Below are 8,956 nucleotides of genomic sequence, written 5' to 3'. Positions count from 1 at the left end.
AACTCCCCTCAACCCTTGCCCCCTTGGTCCTCTTATGCCTTTTCCCGCCAAAGCACTCCTCAAAAGTTAGGATCTCTAACCAACTCCACGCCTAAGTCACGTGACTTCTAAAAATATCATACTCGAACATCGGCGCGTACGCGCAAGGCACGCGTGCGCGCCATGGATGCGGTTTTGGAGTGTGCGCGGAGGCGAAACGTATGCGTGCGTGTTCACGAAGATCCTGGCTCAGCCGCTACTCCAGCCGGCTCGTGGCTTGGCTCTTAGTCTCGGCTTCACGTTGCTCTCATCTGCGCGGGCGCGTCAGGTGCGCGCACGCGCCCATGCGGAAATCTCCAATGCTCAATTCTCATGCTTCCTTCCTTTGCACCCTTCTTCCTTATCTTTTCCTGTCCATTCCTACTCTATGTCCTGAAACCACTTAGCGCACAAGTCACGGCATCAAATGGCATCAAGGAGAGATTAGAAATGTATCTATTTTACTGCAAAATAAGCATGTTTTCCTTCATGAGGCAAAACTAGGAAAAGAATGCAAATCCTTATATTTTCATGCCGAAAGTGTGTGAAATCATTGATAAACCCTTTTGAAATTAGCGCAAGATAAACCCTCAAAATGGGGTTTGTCAGGGGGTTCATCCTCCCAAGTCTCATTACCAAATAACTTGGCATTCAGCTTCATGATTGCTCCAAGGTGCTTAGAACTTGCTCTTCAGTAATATTTTCATCCTCTTCAGAGGAAGAATACTCATCAGAGCTCATGAATGGCAGAAGTAGGTTCAATGGAATCTCTATGGTCTTTGTATGAGCCTGAGATTCCCTTGGGTCCTCAATAGGGAACTCCTTTTTGTCCAGAAGACGTCCCATGAGGTCTTCCTCACTGGGATTCACATCCGCCTCCTCTTCTGTGCATTCGGCCACTTGGATTATGTTGATGGCCTTGCACTCTCTTTTTGGGTTCTCTGCTGTATTGCTTGGGAGAGTACTAGGAGGAGTTTCAGTAACTCTTTTAATTAGCTGACCCACTTGTGCCTCCAGATTTTTGATAGAGGACCGTGCTTCATTCATAAAATTGAGAGTGGCCTTGGATAGCTCAGAGACTATGGTTGCTAAGCTATAGAGACTCTACTCAGAAATCTATGTCTGTTGCTGAGAAGATGATGGAAAAGGCTTGCTATTGCGAAACCTATTTCTCCTACCATTATTATTATTGGAGCCTTGTTGAGGCTTCTGTTGATCCTTCCCTGAGAAATTTGGGTGATTCCTCCATGAAGAATTGTAGGTGTTTCCATAGGGTTCTCTCATGTAATTCACCTCTTTCATTGCAGGATTCTCATGGTCATAAACTTCTCCTTCAGAGGAGGCTTCTTTAGCACTGCCAAATGCAGCTTGCAATCCAGTCAGATTTTGAGAAATCATATTGACTTGCTGAGTCAATATTTTGTTATGAGCCAATATGGCATTCAGAGTATCAATCTCAAGAACCCCTTTCTTCTGAGTTGTCCTATTGTTTACAGGATTTCTTTCAGAAGTGAACATGAACTGGTTATTTGCAACCATTTCAATGAGTTCCTGGGCTTCTGCAGGCGTTTCTTCAGATGAATGGATCCACCCGCAGAATGGTCCAATGAAATCTTGGATAACTCAGACAGACCATCTTAAAAGATACCTATGATGCTCCATTCTGAAAGCTTGTTAGAAGGACACCTTTTGATTAATTGCTTGTATCTTTCCCAAGCTTCATAGAGGGATTCACCTTCCTTCTGTTTGAAGATTTGAACTTCCACTCTAAGCTTACTCATCTTTTGAGGTGGAAAGAATTTAGCTAAGAAGGGATTGACCAGCTTTTCCCAAGAGTTCAGGTTGTCTCTAGGTTGTGAGTTCAACCATATACTAGCTCTGTCTCTTACAGCAAAAGGGAAAAGCATAAGTCTTTAAACCTCGGGATCAACTCGATTGGTCTTAACAGTGTCATAGATTTACAAAAATTTAGCCAAGAACTGATGAGGATCTTCCAATGGAAATCCATGAAACTTGCAATTCTGTTGCATCAGAGAAACTAATTGAGGCTTAAGCTCAAAGTTGTTTGCTCCAATGGCAGAAATAGAGATGCTCCTCCCATAGAAGTCAGGAGTTGGTGCAGTAAAGTCACCAAGCACCTTCCTTGCATTGTTGGCATTGTTGTTATTTTCGGCTGCCATGTCTTCTTCTTTTTCAAAATTTCTGTCAGGTCCTCTCCGGAGAGTTGTGCTTTAGCTTCTCTTAACTTCCTCTTCAGAGTCCTTTCAGATTCAGGATCAACTTCAACAAGAATGCCTTTATCTTTGTTCCTACTCATATGAAAGAGAAGAAAACAAAGAAAGTATGGAATCCTTTATGTCATAGTATAGATATTTCTTGATGTGTCAGAGGAAAAGAAGAATAGAAGGATGAGGTAGAGAGAAGAATTCGAACTTATAGAGAGGGAGGGCGTCCAGATTATTAAAGGAGGATAAGTGTTAGTGATTAAATAGAAAGAGATGGGAGAGAGAGAATTTTTGAAAATTTTTAAATAAATAAAATTAGAGTTTAAAACAATTAGTTAATTAAAAAGAATTTTGAAAAAGTTGTTAGTGGTTTTCGAAAATTAGAGAGAGAAAAGTAGTTAAGTGGTTTTGAAAAAGATAAGAAATAGTAAGTTTTAAAAAGATAAGAAGTTAGAAAAAGATTTTGAAATTAAAATTTAAAAACATGTGATTTGAAAAAGATATGATTTAAAAAGATATAACTGAAAAGATATGATTGAAAAACAATTTAAAAAAGATTTGATTTTTAAAATTGATGACTTGACTAACAAAAAATTAAAAGATATGATTCTAAAATTCAAATATTGAACCTTTCTTAACAAGAAAGTAACAAACTTGAAATATTTGAATCTCAACATTAATTGTTAGCAAGGATTTTTTAAAATATTAAAAGAAAAAAGAAAAAGATTTGATTTTGAAAAAAAATATGATTGATAAGAGAAGATATGAAAAAGATAAGATTTGAAAAATTAGTTTTAAAACTTAAAAATTTGAAAAAAATTTGAATTGAAAGCAAAATTACCTCCCTGGTATCATCCTGGTGTTAAACGTCCAGAATGGTATCCATTTTGGCATTTAACGCCCACTTGGCTGCCTCCTTGGGTGATAAACGCCCAGCCAGGGTACCTGGCTGGCGTTTAAATGCCAGAAATCCTTCTTTACTGGGCGTTTTGAATACCCAACTTTTTCTCTGTGATTCCTCTGTTGTGTGTTCTGAATCTTTAATTCTCTGTATTATTGACTTGAAAAGACATAATTTTGGATTTTTTTGAATTTTTAATGATGAGAGAGAAAAACAACAGAATGAAATTAAACATGAAAAACTAAGATAAAAACAAAGAATGCATGCAAGAACACTTTGAATGTCAAGATGAACTCCAAGAACACTTTGAAGATCATGATGAACATCAAGAACATATTTTTGAAAATTTTTAAGAAAAGAAAGACATGCAAGATACCAAACTTAGAAATTTTCATACTAGAGACACTAACAATTTGAGAATGCACATGAGAAACAACAAAAGACATAAAATAAGGTAATTTAAAGATCAGACAAAGAAAATCATCAAGAACAACTTGAAGATCAATGAAGAACACAATGCATATATTTTCAAAAAATGCAAGAAAAAAAGAAACATGCAATTGACACCAAACTTAAAATTTGACACTAGACTCAAACAAGAAACACAACTTATTTTTTTGATTTTATGATTTTATAAATTTTTTTGTAATTTTTTTTATTTTTCAAAAATTATTTTGAAAAAGAAAATAAGAAACTCAAAATTTTTAATAAGAATTCCAGGAATCATGCAATGTTAGTCTAAAGCTTCAGTCTAAAAAGATTAGACATGGCTAGCCAAGCTTTAGCAGGACATTACATACAACAGCCTAATTGATGGGAATCAACTAGCTCTTGTGATGATAAAAGCATCATCTGAATCTCTAGAATTCATTTTCAAAAATTCTGAAGGAACAAAATAAAAAGAAAAATACCTAATCTAAGCAACAAGATAAACTGTCAGTTGTCCAAACTCGAACAATCCCTGGCAACGGCGCCAAAAACTTGGTACACGGAATCGTGATTCTCACACTTTTTCACAACTCTGTGCAGCTGACTAGCAAGTACACTGGGTCAACCAAGTAATACCTTACGTGAGTAAGGGTCGATCCCACGAAGGTTGTCGGCTTGAAGCAAGCTATGGTCACCTTGTAAATTACAGTCAGGCAGATTCAAACGGTTATGGGGTTTTGATAATTAAAAGATGAATAAGACATAAAATAAGATATAGATACTTATGTAATTCATTAGTGGGGATTTCAGATAAGCATATGGAGATGCTTTGTTCCTTCTGAATCTCTGCTTTCCTACTGCCTTCATCCAGTCATGCATACTCCCTTCCATGGCTACCGTTGTCAATGGCTACCGTTTGTCCTCTCAGTGAAAATGGTCCGGCTACGGGTTACGTAGGGCTAATCATCTGTTGGTTCTCGATCGTATCGGAATAAGATCCAATGATCCTTTTGCACACTGTCACTGCGCCCAGCACTCCCGAGTTTGAAGCTCGTCATAGTCATCCCATCCCAGATCCTACCCGGAATACCACAAACAAGGTTTAGACGTTCCGGATCTCAAGAATGCTGCCAATTGATTCTAGCTTATACCACGAAGACTTTGATCGCACGGAATGGAAAACTCTATTGTCAGGAGAGGCAACCATGCATCGTGAACCAGGAGGTCATGAGATACACACTCAAGCTCTCGCAGATAGAATGCAAGTGGTTGTCAGGCACGTGTTCATAAGGGAGGATGATGATGAGTGTCACGGATCATCACATCCATCAGGTTGAAGTGCGAGTGAATATCTTAGAACAAGAATAAGCGTGAATTGAATAGAAGAACAATAGTACTTTGCATTAATTCACGAGGAGCAGCAGAGCTCCACACCTTAATCTATGAGGTGTAGAAACTCCACCGTGGAAAATACATAAGTGATAATGGTGTTCATTAGTTTCGGCCCCAGAGGGGGAACCAGAATAACCAAGACGTCTAATACAATGAGAAAAAGTAATATTTATACCAAAACTAGTAGCTAGGGTTTACAGAATATGAGTAACTAACGTAGATAGTGCAGAAATCCACTTCCGGTCCCACTTGGTGTGTACTTGGGCTGAGCATTGAAGCTTTCACGTGCATAGGCTTTTCTTGGAGTTAAATGCCAACTCTGGTGCCAGTTTGGGCGTTTAACTCCAGCTTTTATGACAGTTCTGGCGTTTTGACGCCAATTTGGGCCATCAAATAACGGGCAAAGTATAAACTGTTATACATTTCTAGAAAGCCCAAGATGTCTACTTTCCAACTCAATTGAGATCGTGCCAATTAGGTTTCTATAGCTCCATAAATTCCATTTTGAGTGCAGGGAGGTCAGAATCCAACAGCATCTGTAGTCCTTTTTTAGCCTCTGAATCATATTTTTGCTCAGGTCCCACAATTTCAGCCAGAAAATATCTGAAATCACAGAAAAACACACAAATCATAGTAAAATCCAGAAATGTGATTTTTGCATAAAAAATAATAATTATATACTAAAAACTAACTAAATCATACTAAAAACTACCTAAAAACAATGCCAAAAAGTGTATAAATTATCCGCTCATCAACTATCTTCTGCAATATACGCTTTATCTCTCTATTAGACACCTCAGCTTGCCCATTGATCTGGATATGGTAAGATGTTGCTATCTTGTGAACGATGCCATGTTTCTTCAGTAGGCCTGTTAATCTCCTGTTGCAAAAGTGAGTGCCTTGATCACTCACGATTGCTCGAGGTGATCCAAAGCGACAGATAATATGATTTTTAACAAAAGAGACAACAGTGTTAGCATCATCAGTGCGGGTAGGAATTGCTTTCACCCATTTAGAAACAAAATCTATGGCCAACAATACGTATAAGAAACCATTAGTGTTTGGAAATGGACCCATGAAGTCAATGCCCCATACATCAAAAATTTCACAAAACAGCATAAGTTGCTGGGACATCTCATCTCTCTTGGATATATTACCAAACCTTTGGCATGGAGAGCAAGATTTACAGAAGGCGGTAGCATCCTTAAAAAGAGTGGGCCACCAGAATCCACAGTCTAATATTTTTCTAGCTGTTCTTTGAGGGCCGAAATGTCCACCACTCTCAGAGGAATGACAGCCCTTTAAAATTGACTGGAATTCTGATTGAGGCACACACCTTCTAATTATCTGGTCAGCACCATACCTCCATAAATATGGGTCATCCCATATGTAATATTTGGACTCGCTTTTCAGCTTGTCCCTCTAGTGTTTGGTAAAATTAGGAGGGAAGGTTTGACTAACTAGATAATTAGCTATAGGTGCATACAAAGGGACTACTTCAGATATTGCCTGTAAGTTATCAAATGGAAAAGCATCATTGATAGGAGTGGAGTCATTCTTGATGTGCTCAAGGTGACTCAAGTGGTCTGCCACTAAATTCTGGGAACCACTCTTATCTTTAATTTCTAAATCAAATTCTTGCAGTAACAATATCCAAAGTGTCAACCTTGGTTTGGACTCCTTTTTAGCTAATAAATATTTTAGAGCTGCGTGGTTTGAGTACACCACCACCTTAGTACCAAGTAAGTAGGTTCAGAATTTATCCAGAGAAAAAAACAATAGCTAAAAGCTCTTTTTCAGTGGTGGTGTAATTAGACTGAGCAACGTCTAATGTCTTAGACGCATAAGCAATTACAAAGGGGTCCTTACCTTTGCACTGAGCTAGCGCCGCTCCTACTGCATGGTTGGAGGCGTCACACATAATCTCAAAAGGTCGGCTCCAGTCTGGTCCTCTCACAATCGGAGCTCGAGTTAAGGCGATCTTCAACTTATGAAATGCTTCCATACAGTCCTTACTTAGCTCGAATTCAATATCCTTCTATAGCAGTATGGATAAAGGTAAAGCTACCTTACGGAAGTCCTTGATAAATCTCCGATAGAAACCTACATGGCCAAGGAACGAACGGACTTCCCTCACGGAGGAGGGGTAAGGTAGACTAGAAATGACATCTACCTTTGCTGGATCTACAGAGATACTAGTATTAGAGACAACGTGTCCTAGAACAATACTTTGTTTAACCATTGTTCCAGTGGTTACCTAAAACTGTAGGTCGATCTCGGACGAGATCTTCCGTGCTGGTCAGAACGGTTGGGTCCGACTTGTTGGACTTGGTGGTGGTGCTGATTCCTTCGTCCCCGGAAGGTGGGGGTACCTGCAAGGGACTCCGATGCTTAAGTTAGCAAGGGTATTAAGCAGGTATTGAGTAGAATCAGAGTATCAGTTATACCTGGGTGCTCCAGTGTATTTATAATGGTGTGGAGTGACCATTCTAGAGATAAGATAGTTATCTTATCTTATCTTTGAGTGAGGTCATCTTATCTTCAAGGGAACCGCCCTTATCTCTATAGGCTTGGACTGCCTTAGGATTTGGGTCGTGTTCCTCTGTTGGGCCCTTTTATGGGCTCTTCCTAGTGATTTGGCCGAGCTCTTTGAGAAGTGGTCGGGTTGTCCTGACCTACAGAGGTCGGTCGCTTTGTCTGTAGAACATCCCGGGTCGAATAGCTCGACCCAGGGTATGAACAGTGCCCCTACTCGAGCTCGGTCTTTATTTGGAGGTTGAGTCTTAGTTTTAGGATTTTAAACCTTCTCGGGTGAAGCCGAACTCGAGCATTTTGTCGACTTTATTTTTGTAGAGTTCCTTTTGAATGCAGAACGTTTCGCTTCCTCTGAAAGCGCGCGCTTTTGTATTAGCATCCTAACCTTGGGAATGTGCGAGGGTTTTAATGCCCTCATTAATTGGTTTTTAATGCCCTGTTTTGTTTCTTTTATTTTTGAACTTCACACATAGAAACGGTTTTTCTTCTTTCTCTGTAACTTCCCCCTACTCTTCCTCACTTTTCTGTTTTCGCCTGTCACCTGTGTTTTCGCATTTCTCCTTGCGACGTTGTTTGGTGATCGTTGGTGCTTTCTTTGCTTTTGACGGCAATTCCTGATTTCTCTGTCTTCAACTTCCTTCTGCGCTTCTCTCCTTTTCAGGTTGGTTAATCTTTTTTTTGTTTGCATTGTTCTTTTTCTTGGTAAAGTAGGGATTTTTCTTGAATGTATGTTTGGAAAGCTCGAACCTTTTCACATTTTTATGCTTTTTGTCACTGTGATTTCTGGTTTCCTCTGTTCTGGCGTTTCTTTAATGGTTGAAGCTTCTAGGGTTTTGCATATTGTTGCCTATTTCTGTATAAGTTGCTTGTTTGATTTTGAAGAAATATTGTGCCTTTGATAGTTTTTTCGCTTGGCATGTTCTTGCTGTTGGGTAGACTGAAATCGTAGTTTTCAGAGGCGGCTTATTTTGAAGACTTTATTTGGTTTGTGGCCTTTCCGAGTGTCATTCTTGTTGAAATAGAGATTTTATCTTCTTGTTGGGACGTGTAGAGATGTAGGCTTGTAGGTTTTCCTGAGTCCTTATTCTGCCTCCAAAGGATGCCCCTGGAAGTTTTTGGACTGGGTCTTGGGGTTTTCTTTTGTTACTTTTCATGGCTTCTTGACACCTATATGCTTTAGTTTTCGAGTTGTCTCCATTTATGCCCGAGTTGTTTGATTAGTGTTCCAAGATGTTTTTGAGTAATCCAATCTTCTTTTCTTCTTGTAGGACTAGTTAACCATGTCTTCTCGAAAAAGTATTGTTGAGACATCTTCCCAGGTCCCTGAGGGAACTACAAGAAAATAAAATATTTGTAACAAAAAATTTGTATCAAATTTAAAATTGTTACAAATTATAGGTTTTTTGTAACAACTTGATTTCTTTTGTAACAAATTATGTTGGCTTTCGTATCGAAT

General features: G+C 39.0%; 1 non-coding gene across 1 annotated transcript; it reads left to right on the top strand.

The window, feature by feature from the left end:
* Window positions 1-1,685: 1,685 nt before the first annotated feature.
* On the top strand, window positions 1,686-1,793 carry LOC130937060 (small nucleolar RNA R71). The gene has a single exon (XR_009068296.1). It is a non-coding gene; the product is annotated as a small nucleolar RNA R71 (small nucleolar RNA).
* Window positions 1,794-8,956: the final 7,163 nt, after the last annotated feature.

This window comes from Arachis stenosperma, chromosome 6 (genome assembly GCF_014773155.1).
Source record: "Arachis stenosperma cultivar V10309 chromosome 6, arast.V10309.gnm1.PFL2, whole genome shotgun sequence".
NCBI lineage: Eukaryota > Viridiplantae > Streptophyta > Magnoliopsida > Fabales > Fabaceae > Arachis > Arachis stenosperma.
Note: the sequence above shows the minus strand (reverse complement) of the source record. Positions and strands in the feature narration are given on the sequence as shown.